General features: G+C 40.5%; 1 long non-coding RNA gene across 1 annotated transcript in view; it reads left to right on the top strand.

The window, feature by feature from the left end:
- Positions 1-10,838, top strand: part of LOC124520594 (uncharacterized) — a 62,388-nt gene extending 51,550 nt beyond the window's left edge. The window contains exon 3 of the long non-coding RNA XR_006964343.1: positions 10,084-10,838. This is a non-coding gene — a long non-coding RNA (uncharacterized LOC124520594). The remainder of the gene's footprint in view (positions 1-10,083) is intronic.
- The last annotated feature ends 2,913 nt before the right edge of the window (positions 10,839-13,751 follow it).

Genomic DNA, 13,751 nt, shown 5'->3' with positions numbered 1-13,751 from the left:
TGCTCTCTCCATACCTAGTAGTAATCCATAGGTATTGGCAAATGACAAACTTGAATGACCTAAATAGTTTAACTAGCTCACAAATCCATGGAATTTCATTTCTCGTGTAAGGTTGTGAAAAGAGATTGCTACTTCTACAACTCAAAAAGAAGTGTGGTGGCTGTTTTAGATTTGGCCAGGGCTGTGTCCTTCCTAGAATTTATAAGTGCCTGGGCACAGGGAGTGATGGTGCGAGTCCATATGCATGAAGGGCAAAAGCACATCCGTATGTAGAATTTTGATGAGGGAAGGAAGAAATGAAAAATACTAGCTTAATTCAATAACATGCCTCAGATCAGAGAGGAAGGAGATTTGGGGTACAATGTCCTTGTTGTAAATTACATTCCAGCTCAGTGTCATGCACTCGTGGCTGACTATACTGAAGAAAGGGATAAAATGAATCAGAAGGCACCTACGTGGCTCAGTTGGTTAAGTATCTGATTCTTGATTTTAGCTCACATCATGATCTCACAATGGCAAGATTCAGCCCTATGTCAAGCTCTGTGCCAGGACGTGGAGCCTACTTAAGATTCTCTCTTTCCCTCGCCTCACTCCCTCCCTCTCTAAAAATTTTTTTTTATATATATGTATAAAAAGAAGGGCAGGCTCATCAAATTCTCACTAAGAAGTGGGAGCACCAGAAGCCGGGCACCAAGACCCATGGAACTGAGTGTAATATGAAGGTGGTGTGAGCCTGTCTTCCCTTCATTATGGAGATGACATCTGACAGCACTCCCAGCTAAGACTGATGTCTTGGGACAGACAAGTTAAAAGAACTAAGTTAAAAGAAAAAAAAATGGGACTAATTTCCAAACAGAGGCAATGTCGGGCTGACGATAAGAAGGTGGAAGCAAGAACCAAAAGGCAAGAACAGAAATTGCACATCAACATCTTCCATGTTTGACTTGAGCCACTGTAGTTCTCTTAGAGAGATGTCCTGGACTGTGGTGACTGCTTTGTGAGACTCTGAGGCCTTGCAGATTATTAGACAGGGAAGGAGCAAGAATAACCATGGCATAAGCCACCTTGTATTTGAAAGGACTAAAATGCTAAGCACTCAGGAAATACCTCTGAGGAGCCCCAGGAGTTTATAAGGATACAATATTCAATAAGGGGAACTGGTGGTCTTACAATCATGGGTGGATGCAGAGTCAGAAGAACACAGTGTAAAACTCTGAATGCAATCCTCATTTTATCACCAGTAGGGTTGAAGCCAAGGGAGAACTTTCTAGAACGTAAGGAAAATTGTCCCTCAATCCCTACAAACATTAATTTTAAGGAGAAATAGAAACTTGAAAAAAAAAACAAACCCTTATGTGTATAGTTAAAGATCACTTTCACTTATGTTTTGATGCATTTTTCACTAGGGCTGGTTTTAGAGGCCTTATTATCCTCACTGCATATATGAAGGAAATGGGCCTCAGTTTCCTCAAGTTGGCTAAGGTGCCAAAATTTATGAATGGGAGAGTTTGCATTAGCCTGCAGAGCTAGTGAGTTGTTCTCTGAGAAGTGATGTTCCAGTAAACCCTTTAGAGTCCTAAATGCAAAAATCTCATTTGCAAGAGGGCAGGTACTCTGTTTTAGGCTTTAGGTTAGGGATGAACTTAAACATTGCAACAAGAAAGGGATATTTACAAAATCAAATTCCAGATTTATTAAGCTGTATCCCAAGTTCTTTAAAAAGAATAACCAAGGGGCGCCTGGGTGGCTCAGTCGGTTAAGCGGCCGACTTCGGCTCAGGTCATGATCTCGCGGTCCGTGAGTTCGAGCCCCGTGTCAGGCTCTGTGCTGACAGCTCAGAGCCTGGAGCCTGTTTCAGATTCTGTGTCTCCCTCTCTCTGACCCTCCCCCGTTCATGCTTTGTCTCTGTCTCAAAAATAAATAAACGTTGAAAAAAATTAAAAAAAAAAAGAATAACCAAAAGCACCCACTTTCCTTTTCTGTACATTGGAGCAGAACCAGTGGGAGCAGCAGGTGTGTGGGGGGCCCCCTGGCAGGACCCTAGAGCACAATCGGGGTGGGACAGGCATTGCTTGGAAGAGCCTGAATCAAAAATTATCTCTTAGAAACAGAATCCTTATTCCAGGTACTTGTCCTCTGGGGAGGACACCAGAATAACCTAGAGATTGAGGAATTTCAAAGAATTATCAGGTCAAGTTTTTGTTTGTTTCTGCTTTTTGATGGTGGCTGGCTCAGGTGAAGCTTTGTCAGCACCACATAGGTTGCCCATCTCCTCAGGAGTCTTGCAAAGCCCCATCTATCCCGACCACTTTCTATCCTTGGATGACATCTAGTTATCTAGCTTCTCTCTGCTGATGTCTGTCATAGGTCTCTGATTGGCTAGTGTTGTGGATTCAGCTGGATGACCCAGAATGACTTCACTCACATATCTGGTGGGAGGCAAGCTGTCAGCTGAGGCATCTCCCATCTTCCTCCATATTGTGGAAATTAGTAATGGGAAACCACACTAAAGTGGAGTTGGGAAGCTGGAAGGGGAGCCATACAGCTTGTCAGTTGCAGGAAGAATTGTCAATTACAGGCCTGGACAGGGAAAAGGTACACATCGCCTCTCCTACAAGAAATGGACCACCCTTGCAACTCAGCCAATGAAAAACCATCATCTTAAATTCTTGCTTTTTTCCAAGGGGCTTTTGTTCAAACAGCCTCACCCAATGTCCTCCTTCTTCTTCATAAAATACTGTTCCTCTCCTTTGCTGGATTTCCCATAGCTTGCTTCTTTTGTGTTGCAATTCTCCACTATTCCTGGATGAACCGATTTTTGCTGGTAAAATAACTGACAGTTTTATTTTTAAGGTTAACAGTATGGACTCTCACCCTTCAGCAGCCTAGCGCAGGTTCCTCCCCATGTCTTCAACTGCAACAAGAGAAGGAAAGTTCTGACAAGCAAGCACTTAAACCTTTGTTTGCTTACTGTGTTCTCACTGAAGTTGACAAATCCTCCTTTTAACTCAAACACCATCAAAATCCCACAATATGTGCTGAGGCAATTAATTTTTAGAACTCTTACCCATGAAATTTTCAAACAGACATTGGTTAGAGAAAATGAATTTCAAACAGACATTGGTTAGAGTGCAATGAAACTCTGTGTAGGATCCAGCTTCAATAACTAATTATACAAAGTATGTCTTAATTCTACATGGTCATTTTAAATTGTATGCCATGGCATAGTCTGCTGCTTCTCCCCCAGATCTACTCACCTCTGCTTCTATCATAATAAAAGCCTGGATTTATAGTTCAAAATAGAGATTAAATTTTCCTTTCTAGGTTATAGCTTGATGTGACCACATGATTCATTTCTAGTCAATGCGATATGAGCAAAACTTGTAGATATGTCCTAGATGGTATCACTGGGCATAACTTCCAGGAGTGCCCTGTAATGCAAGTTATCTCCTACCCTCTTCCCCTCCAGGTGTCTGTTTTGCAGACAAGGAAAGGAAGCCGTCTTGTACCAGAGATGCAGGCCACACCTTAAAGATGGGAGACTAGCAAAATAGTAAGCATTCTGATCTCTGAGGACTTGGCAGAATTGAACTGCTCTATCAGTTTGGATTGTTACATAAGAGAGAAATAAACATCTATCTAGTTCATGATATTTGGCTCCCCAGCTTAAACCACAGTTTACTTGGGTCTTCTCTAGCAGCATAAAAACCAACATCCTAACTAATAGTCTTGATGAAATCCCTATGTTTAGAGAGCAAAAATTGCATCCGTATATATTACTGTTACTTCTGTGATTTGATGATGGCCCTTGTACTTTAGCTCGACAATTACAATTTCTCCTGTTCTTATTTAATAAATATTTCCTGAGTGATTATTATATGTCAGGCACTATTCTAGATGTAAGGACTACATCAGTAAACAAAAAGAGACAAAAATTCCTGCTATCAAGCTTATATTCTGTTACTGACTGAATGTTTAATTTTTTTAATGTTTATTTTTGAGAGAGAGAGACAGAGTGCAAACAGGGGAGGGGCAGAGAGAGAGGGAGACATAGAATCTGAAGCAGGTTCCAGGATATAAGCTGTTAGCACAGAGCCTGACATGGTGCTCAAACCCCCAAACTGTGAGATCATGACCTGAGCTGAAGTCGGACGCTTAACTGACTGAGCCCCCCAGGCACCCCTTACTGATTTTTTTATCACTCCATCCCCATTCCTTGTTTTTAAAAGTTTATTTATTTGTTTTGAGACAGAGCAAGCAGGGGAGGGGCAGAGAGAGAGGGGAAGAGAGAGAATCGCAAGCAGGCCCCCCACTGCCAACTAGGAGCCTGATGCAGGGCTCGAACTCATGAATCCTGAGATCGTGACCTGAGTTGAAATTGAATTGAATGTTTAACAGACTGAGATACTCAGGCATCCCTTCCTACTCCCATTCCTATATTGAAACCCCAAACCCCAGTGTAATAGTATTTAATGGTGGGGCCAGTGGGATGTAATTATGTTTAGATGAAATCATGAGGGTGGGGTTCACATGATGGGGTTACTACCCTATAAGAAGAAGAAAGAAGAGAGATCTCTTCACTTATACTCACAAAGGAAAGGCAATATGAGCCACAGCAAGAGGACAGCTGCCGATGAACCAGGAAATAGACCCTCACCAGGAACTGAATCTGCCAGCACCTTGATCTTGGACTTCCCAGCCTCCAGAACTGTGAGAAATAAATGTCTGCTATTTAAGCCACCTGTCTAAGGTATTATGTTATAGCAGCAGCCCAAGCTGACTAAAATACATTCTAATAGGTTTCTACTTCCTGTTTTAACACTTTATTACCAGGTCATTGATTTATTGAGCCAACAAATATGTATTGAGTACCTAACATGTGTCAGGCTCTGCTCTAGGGCACACAGCAGGTGAAGGAGGCAAAATCCTTCTGCTCACGGGGGCTTACATTCCAAAAGCAGAAACAGTTGGACAAGCAAAATCAATAAGTCTTCCTAAAATACCTTCTATTACAAATAGTTGATAAATGCTAGGGAGGAAAGTAAAGCAGGAAAGGGGGATGGGACACGGGGGGAATGGAATGTTATATTTTAGCTGGGGTCATCAGAGACCACCTCACTGAGAAGGGCATGTTTGAATAAAGACATGAAGGAGCACTGGAGCGAGCCAGGCAGATGCCTGAGGGAGAAGCAGTCCAGGCTGCAGGAATTGCAAGTACAAAAGCCCAGAGGGGCTAACGTGTTCTGGAAGCTTTGATGAGGCTCTTGTGGCTGGAGCTGAGTGAGCCAGGAGGAACTAGTTAGTAGGTGATAAGATGTTTTAGGGCTTTCTAAGGTCCGGTTTTAGGGCTTTCTAAGCTCAGCCATCCCCGGCTTAAAAAACAGGCATCTTTGTCTCATGCTCGCAGTGTTTCTTTTTCTATATTATTCCTTCTGCAGTTATTATCCCAAGAAACCACGCATCTGCACGGGCCTGTGGGCAAATGCTGTTGTCTCGGAAGCGAGGCATGATTGGTACTACAGGAGCAAAATCAGATTTGGTGATCTGATGGGTGAACGTGAAGCCAGACAGGTGGGCAGGAGTGAAGAGGTGAAGCATGGGAAGGAAGCAGGAAGTGAGGGCGTCACAAGGGGAATGGCTTTCGAATGTCAGTGGTGAGCTGGGTGAGGGACTGGCAGCTTCTTACTGGGCCGGCTCTTCGTGATGAGTGGGATGTCTTGCTCAGAGGCGTGCTTTGTTTTGTAGCAAATGTTCAGGTTAGACCTTGCAAAGAGAAGAAAAGAAAACATGCTACGAATAGTTTGCATATTTTGAGCGTGCAGCTGAGAGCAGCTGAGAGCATAGAAAGAATATGACTAAAGCGAGTGAAAGGCTGGGCCAAAGCCCCTCTGGTGCCCTGGTTTTAAGAGATATCAGCCGATTATAATAGCATTATAATGAGAAAGAACATCTGCCATAGAAGTGAGGAGTGATGAGAGGTAGGTCCACGTGTGGTCTTATTAGTCTTCCACCACAGGAGGTCTGGAAGAGTTTAAAAGGCCTTTCTCAGGGCGCCTGGGTGGCTTAGATGATTGGAAGTCTGACTTCGTCTCCTGTCATGATCTCAGGGCATGGGTTGGAGCCCTCGTTGGTCTCTCTGTTGTCAGTACAGAGCCCTCTTTGGATCCTCTCTGCCCCTCCCCCATGCTCTCACGCATGCTCTCTCTCAAAAAAAATAAAAGTTAAAATAAATAAATATAACTTAAAAATAAATAAAAGGGATTTCTCACAATCAGAGAAAGGAGAAGAATTTGAGATCGTATTAAAAGGACGTTTTGGTGCCGCGTTCTGGGGAGTGCCCTGAGTATAGATGACCTTCCACTGCTCCCCTGCTGACCTTGATTGGAGCCCGTGTAGGAAATAAATACAGCCGTGGCCTATCCATGTTCTATTTCCTGGCCCTGTTTGGCAATGCAGCTTGGAGGGAACCCTGAGCTATAAAAGGTGCATCTGCCCCCCCACCCGGCAGCGTGGATGGCCCACCCTGCCCTAACAGATTGGATTAGTCTGGTTGGAGCAGCAGAACAGGAGGGCGACTATGCAGCATAAAGACTAATTTGGGTTAAACGAAAAGTATCGCCATATCTTCTATTAACTCTGTTCTATACCTCCTGTCTTAATGAACTGCTGTTTGACTAGAAGATGGAGACTCCCAACAGAATGGAATAGAATATGTGGCTGATTTGTCATATCCTCTGTGAGCATTCCAGTGGAGGGTGGTGGTTTCTGTACTCCATATTTGCCATCTACACTACTTAGAGAAAGGTTTAATTGTTTTATTTGGGGTGCCTGGGTGGCTCAGTTGGTTAAGTGTCTGACTTCGGCTCAGGTCATGATCTCACAGTTTGTGGGTTCGAGCCCTGTATTGGGCTCTGTGCTGATAGCATGGAGCCTGGAGCCTTCTTCAGATTCTGTGTCTCCCTCTCTCTTTGCCCTGCCAGTCTCACGCTCTCTCTCTCTCTCTCTCAAATAAAAATAAAAAAATAATTAATTGTTTTACTTACAAATTTCAACCAGTACCCTTCACTTTAAATTCAATTAAATTATGATTCAATTTGTGTCAAATCTGAACAAATTAAATAATATATAGAAAATCATCAGGGTCAGAACCCTCTCAAATAAGGTGGTAAATATGCAATCTCATAAGCAGAGATATTCTTTGTGTCTGCTAGAATTTTTTATGGAATTATACATGTGAAAAATGTGAAATTTAGGTAAGTGGAATTAAAGAGTAGAAACCCATTTGTGTTGCCACTCTCACACCATAACTATAGGAGACTTTAATACTTCCCTTACAGAATGGACAGATAATCTCAGCAGAAAATCAACCAGGAAACAATGGCTCTGAATGACATACTGGACCATATGGACTTAACAGATATTTTCAGAACATGTTATCCTAAAGCAACAAAATACACATTCATCTCAAGTGCACATGGAACGTTCCCCAGAATAGATCACATATTGGGTCACAAATCAGCCCTCAACAGGTATAAAAAGACTGAGATCTCATACCATGCATATTTTCAGATGAAAATTGAAATCAATAGTACGAAATTTGAAATCAAATATAAGAAAAAATTTGGAAAGCCCTCAATATGTGGAGGTTAAAGACATCCTACTAAGGAATAAATGGGTTAACCAGGAAATTGAAGAAGACATTTTCAAATACATGGAAACAAATGAAAATGAAAACATGTAGCAAAGGCAGTCTTAAGAAGAAAATACATTGCAAATTAAGTCTATCTCAAGAAGCAAGAAAGGTCCCAAATAAAGAACCTAACCTTACACCTAAAGGAACTAGAAACACAGCAGCAAAGAAAGGCCAAAGCCAGCTGAAGAAGGGAAATAATAAAGATTAGAGCAGAAATAAACAATATAGAATCTAAAAACAAAACAAAACAACACACACACACACACAAACAAAACAAAAAAACCAGTAGAACAGATCAATGAAACTAAGACCTGGTTTTTTGAAAGAATAAACAAAATTGATAAACCCCTAGCCAGACTTCTGAAAAAGAGGACCCAAATAGATAAAATCAAAGATGAAAGAGGAAAGATCACAGCTACTCTCCTTCAGTATTATGTCTGCATCTATCCTGCTATGGGCATTTGTAGATTGATCACTCTCACAGCTGTGTAGCTTTCCTGGTGTGAATATACTACAGTTTAATTATGCATTACATGCATTATCTACCTTTCATAAATACTTAGGTTGTTTTCATTTGTGTGAACACAAAAACCCAACTGTGTTGGGTGTTTAAGTAGGAATGGATTTGCTGGGTCATGTGATAGACATGGGTTTAGCTTGACAGATATTGCCAAAGTTTTGTACAGGGTATTTGTACAAACTTACTTTTCGAATGGCAGTTAGGACAATTCAGTTGTTCTCCATATTTTACCAGCATTTGATATTGTCTGTCTTCTTAAAATTTAGCCATTGTGTTGAGTGTATAGTAATTCTGTCCTGTAGTTTTAATTTATATTTTCCTGAAAACTAATAGAATCTTGTCCCATTTCAAAAAGAAGTGTATATAATAACAACTTAGGTTTTGTAAGTATGAGGCAAGAAAGTTGCCCTGAGTCAGACACACTGAGGCTGTTACATGGAGGTGGCACACTTTTGGTTTCATGGTGAACCTGAATACAAAGATAAAATGATTGGTTGTGGGAGGTCATGTTTTTCTCTGTTCCAGTAGACGTTAAAGCTGAACACTTGAAGGTAAGTATAGAAGAGATTCCAACAGCGTTTGGCATCCAAATCCATTTCAATGCCTAGTTCAGTGGTGTCTTTAAAACGTAAGCCTGCTGCTTGGTTTTTCTTAAACTCTCAATTTATTTTAGTATCATCTCGATTTTCTTAAGGTCATGATCCACATACACAGATATTAATTATGGATGGTACTTTTTTTTTGTAGTTCAGTAGAGCCTGAATTAATAAAAAAGTGATTCAACTTAAAGAAAATTTATAATATTAAAATCTGTTACATGAATATATGGCAGAAATAATGGAAATAGGACATGAGCATTCTTATAATATTTAAAGAGAAATGGAACCTTAATCAGGGACATTAATCTTGCAAATGGAGGACCCTTGGTGTTGTACCTCTTTCTGTGGTCTGAAGTTCCTTGATGTATATTCAATTAGGGACAAAAACGGTATGTTGGTAATGGTGGTTATGATTCATAAAACCTTGAAGACTACATTAAATGCTGTCCATATGTTACATCAGATATATTGCTGCTTTCTGAGGAAAAGTCTAATTTTACTACAATTTGCTTCCCAGCGAGAGCTCTGGTAGCCTTTGATCCAAGTGAAAGTTTGGTTAAGTGCTTGCCTCCATTTTTACAAAGTGTTAGCCTTAACTCCTTCCCATCTGATGTTTACATAATATAAAACCCTGTCATTCATTGAAGATTTACTGTGTTAAACATGTTATATTTCTTGTTTCATGTAATCCTGCAACAACCCCATGAAGGAAGTATTGTTATTATCCCATTTCACAGATATAGAAACTAAGGCATATAGAAGTTGAATAACTTACCCAAGGTGACTTAGCTAGTCAGTTTTGAAGCTGACCTTTGAATTCAGATTTGGCTGTGACAAATACTAGCTTTGTGCCCTCAGTAAGTTGTTTTAACTTTCTAGGTGTGTTTCTTCTTCTGAAGAAATGAGAAAATACCAACGATATTGGGTAATAATGAAGATTAAGGAAGATGATAGCTCTAAAGGGTTTAGTATGTACATGTGAGCATGACTTGAGCAAGCACTCCACATGACAGCTAGTGTTGTTGTTGTCTGTAAGTGTTATTACCGTCAGTAATCATTATCGGCCAGGTGGATTTCTAGGTGCTCACGACAGTTCTGCAAGGCAGTTATCATTATCCACTGTTGAAAGAGACTGAGTAATGTGTCCATTGTTTTATCAATTAAATGTGAAATTCAAGAAGTTTTCCCTTCTTATATACAATCCTGTAACCGTGTCTCTTCATTTCATAGGTATTATCTCCGGTTAGCTACTCAGAATCTTTGTATTCTAGGTCAGATCAGAGCCCACTTTGAGCTCTCTGCTTCCCAGCTCCAAACAGAAGCCCTCCTGAAGGAAGATGAAATTGTGGAGAATGGTGAACGGAGCATGCCTTCTGTCTCCCTCCTAGGAGATCTGCATTGTAACCTTATCACGCTGTGCCACCAGGCTGTTAAACATCTAGCATTAGCTTATTTAGCCTTTTGGGAATTGCTTTCCTGGAATTATTGTGCAGCTTTACCTTTAACTTCCATGGAAAGTCACTTCAAAGACCTTTTGAAATTTATCATTGCACTTGCCTCTGAGAACATTGCCGTCCATAGCACTTGGTGTCCCATTAATAAAGTCTCACTTGAGATGATTTTCCGGGAAAAACTTATGCTTGTGCTAAGGAACTAGTAAGTTTCATTCTTTCTAATACTAGGAATTCTGTAATTGCTTGTTTCACAATTTTTAGTAAGAAAGCTCAGAATCAAATTTCAACTTAACTACAATAATTATTTTGACATATTTAGGTTGTGATATTGTAATAGGCTGCTGGAACAGGAGGATGTTTGAAAACCGAAGACAATACAACTTAGTGAAATCTTTCTTGAGCATAACTTTTATTTTGGAGTCATTCTGGGTTTATGGAAAAGTTTCAAAGATTGTATGACCTGCACAGAAAAAAACTTGTGTGATAGTTAACACTGTGGTACTGAACATTATTATTATTATTACTTAAACATTTTTTTTTAGAGAGAGAAAGAGAAAGAGTGAGCACGTGCACAGAGGAGGTGCAGAGAGAAAGGGAGAGAGAGAGAATCCCAAGCAGGCTCCACACTCAGCACAGACCCCACTGCAGGGTTTAATCCCATGACCGTGACCTGAGCTGAGATCAAGAATTAGACGCTCAACGGACTGAGCCACCCAAGCGTCCCATTATTATGAATATTATTATGTATATGATGGTTCCTATTACCACATGATGTGGTGGTTCAGGCTGCAGTGTATACACAGTTACACTGTGTGGTTGTTTACATGGTTAATCCGTTCATGTCAGTACTCTGTGTATTAGTCCACAATAAAGGTTTACACTACTATACAGATGACCCTTGAGTAATACAGGTTTGAACTGCATGGGTCCACTAACACGTGGGTTTTTTTTTTTATAAATATAGTACAGTGAATGTATTTTTTTCTTATGATTCTCCTAATAACATTTTCCCTAGCTTAGTTTGTTGTGTCAATACACTAAATAATACATATACAAAATATGTATTAATTGACTCTGTTATCTCTAAGGATTCCAGTTAATAGTAATCCATTAATTGTTAAGTTTTTGGAAAGTCCAACGTTATACATGGGTTTTTGATTGTGCAGGGTATGATGCCCCTAATCTCCATGTTGCTCAAGGGTCAACGATACTGTGTATTAGTTCACACTACTGGAGTTCACATTTGTTCACACTGCTTAGCGGTTCACCCTGCTCCACAGTGTATTAGTTCTCACTGTGTGTATTAGTTCATGTCCTATATACTTCACATTACCACACTGGGCATTAACTCACACCGCATGCAGTTCACAGTTCTACACTGGGTGTTAGCTCACACTGCGTGCAGTTCACACTGTTACGTTGTGTGGTGATCCACACAGCACATAGTTCAGTGATGCTGGGTTTGGCACTATTCTATACATGCAGGACTCAAGAGCAAACACAGCTCTTTAAAAAATTGATAATAAGAAAAAGAGAACCTTGCCAAATTCATACTTCTTTTTTTTCCTCCAAGTTTTTATTTAAATTCCAGTTAGTTAACCTATAGTGTAATATTAGTGTTAGGTGTACAATTTAGTGACTCAGCACTTCCATATAATACCCAGTGCTCATCACAAGTGCACTCCTTAATCCCCATCACCTTTTTAACCACATACCTCCCCTCTGGTATCCATCAGTTTGTTCTCTATACTTAAGAGTGTGTTTCTTGGTTTTCCTCTCTTCCCCCCACCCCATGTTTGTTTTCTTTCTTAAATTCCACATATGAGTGAAATCATATGGTATTTGTCTTTCTCTGACTGACTTATTTCACTTAGCATAATACTCTCCAGCTCCATCCATGCTGTTGCAAATGGCAAGATTTCATTCTTTTTTATGGCTGAGTAACAATCCATTGTATATGTACCACATCTTATTTATCCATTCATCAGTCAGTAGACAGTTGGGCTGTTTCCATAGCTTGGCTATTGTAGATAATGCTGCTATAAACATCAGGGTGCATGTATCCCTTCAAATTAGTGGTTTTTGAATCTTTTGGGTAAATACCTACCAGTGCAATTGCTGGGTCATTGGGTAGTTCTATTTTTAACTTTTTTCGAGGACCCTCCATACTGTTTTCCAGACTGGCTGCACGGGTTTGCATTCCCATCAACAGTGTAAGAACGTTCCCTTTTCTCTGCATCCTCGCCAACACCTGTTGTTTCCTGTGTTGTTAGTTGTAATCATCCTGACTAGTGTGAGGTGATATCTCATTGTAGTTTTGATTCATATTTCCCTAATGATGAGTGATGTTGAGCATCTTTTCATGTATCTATTGGCCATGAAAAATGTCTCTTCATGTCTTCTGCCCATTTTTTAACTGGATTGTTTTTTGGGTGTTGAGTTTTATAAGTTCTTTATATATTTTGCATACTAACGCTTTATCAGATATGTCATTTGCAAATATCTTCTCCCATTCTGTCACGTGCCTCTTAGTTTTGTTGATTGTTTCCTTCACTGTGCAGAAACTTTTTATTTTGATGAGGTCCCAATAGTTTATTTTTGCTTTTGTTTCCCTTGCCTCAGGAGACATATCTAGTAAGAAGCTGCTATGGCTAATGTCAAAGAGGTTACTGCCTGTGTTCTCCTCTAGGATTTTAATGGCTTTCTGTCTCACAGTTAAGTTTTTAATCCATTTTGAATTTATTTTTGTGTATTGTGTAAGAAAGTGATTCAATTTCATTCTTTTGCATGTCGCTGTCCAGTTTTCTCAACACCATCCAAGTTCATACTTCTAAGAGTCTAGTGGACAGAAGTTATTTTTAGCATTTACATGGTTCTTCTGCCAAGTCTGTAAGTCAGGAGTTCAAGATACAACTAAGCACCATGTATGCTTCTACCAGAAAGTTCTGCTGTGAGAGCTCCTACTTTTATTTATTTATTTTAAAAAATGTTTATTTATTTATTTTGAGAGGGAAAGAGAGAGAGAGCATGACTGAGGCAGGGGCAGAGAGAGAGAGGAAGAGAGAGAGAATCCCAAACAGGCTCCACACTGTCAGTGCAGAGCCTGGCACGGGGCTCATCTCACAAACCCTGAGATCACGACCTGAGCCGAAATCAAGAGTCAGATGCTTAACTGACTGAGCCACCCAGGTGTCCCTAGAGAGAGCTTCTAGTTTTAAATCATCTAAGTTTGGCCTAGGTGAGGCTGTTTTTTTTTGTTTTTGTTTTTTTTTTTTTTTTTCAACGTTTATTTATTTTTGGGACAGAGAGAGACAGAGCATGAACGGGGGAGGGGCAGAGAGAGAGGGAGACACAGAATCGGAAACAGGCTCCAGGCTCTGAGCCATCAGCCCAGAGCCCGACGCGGGGCTCGAACTCACGGACCGCGAGATCGTGACCTGGCTGAAGTCAGACGCTTAACCGACTGCGCCACCCAGGAGCCCCGA

Source organism: Lynx rufus, unplaced genomic scaffold (assembly GCF_022079265.1).
Source record: "Lynx rufus isolate CCGP_SWC_20201006 ecotype Redwood Valley unplaced genomic scaffold, mLynRuf1.p SCAF_3, whole genome shotgun sequence".
Lineage (NCBI taxonomy): Eukaryota > Metazoa > Chordata > Mammalia > Carnivora > Felidae > Lynx > Lynx rufus.
The sequence above is the reverse complement of the archived record's forward strand: the minus strand, read 5'-3'. Positions and strand labels throughout refer to the sequence as shown.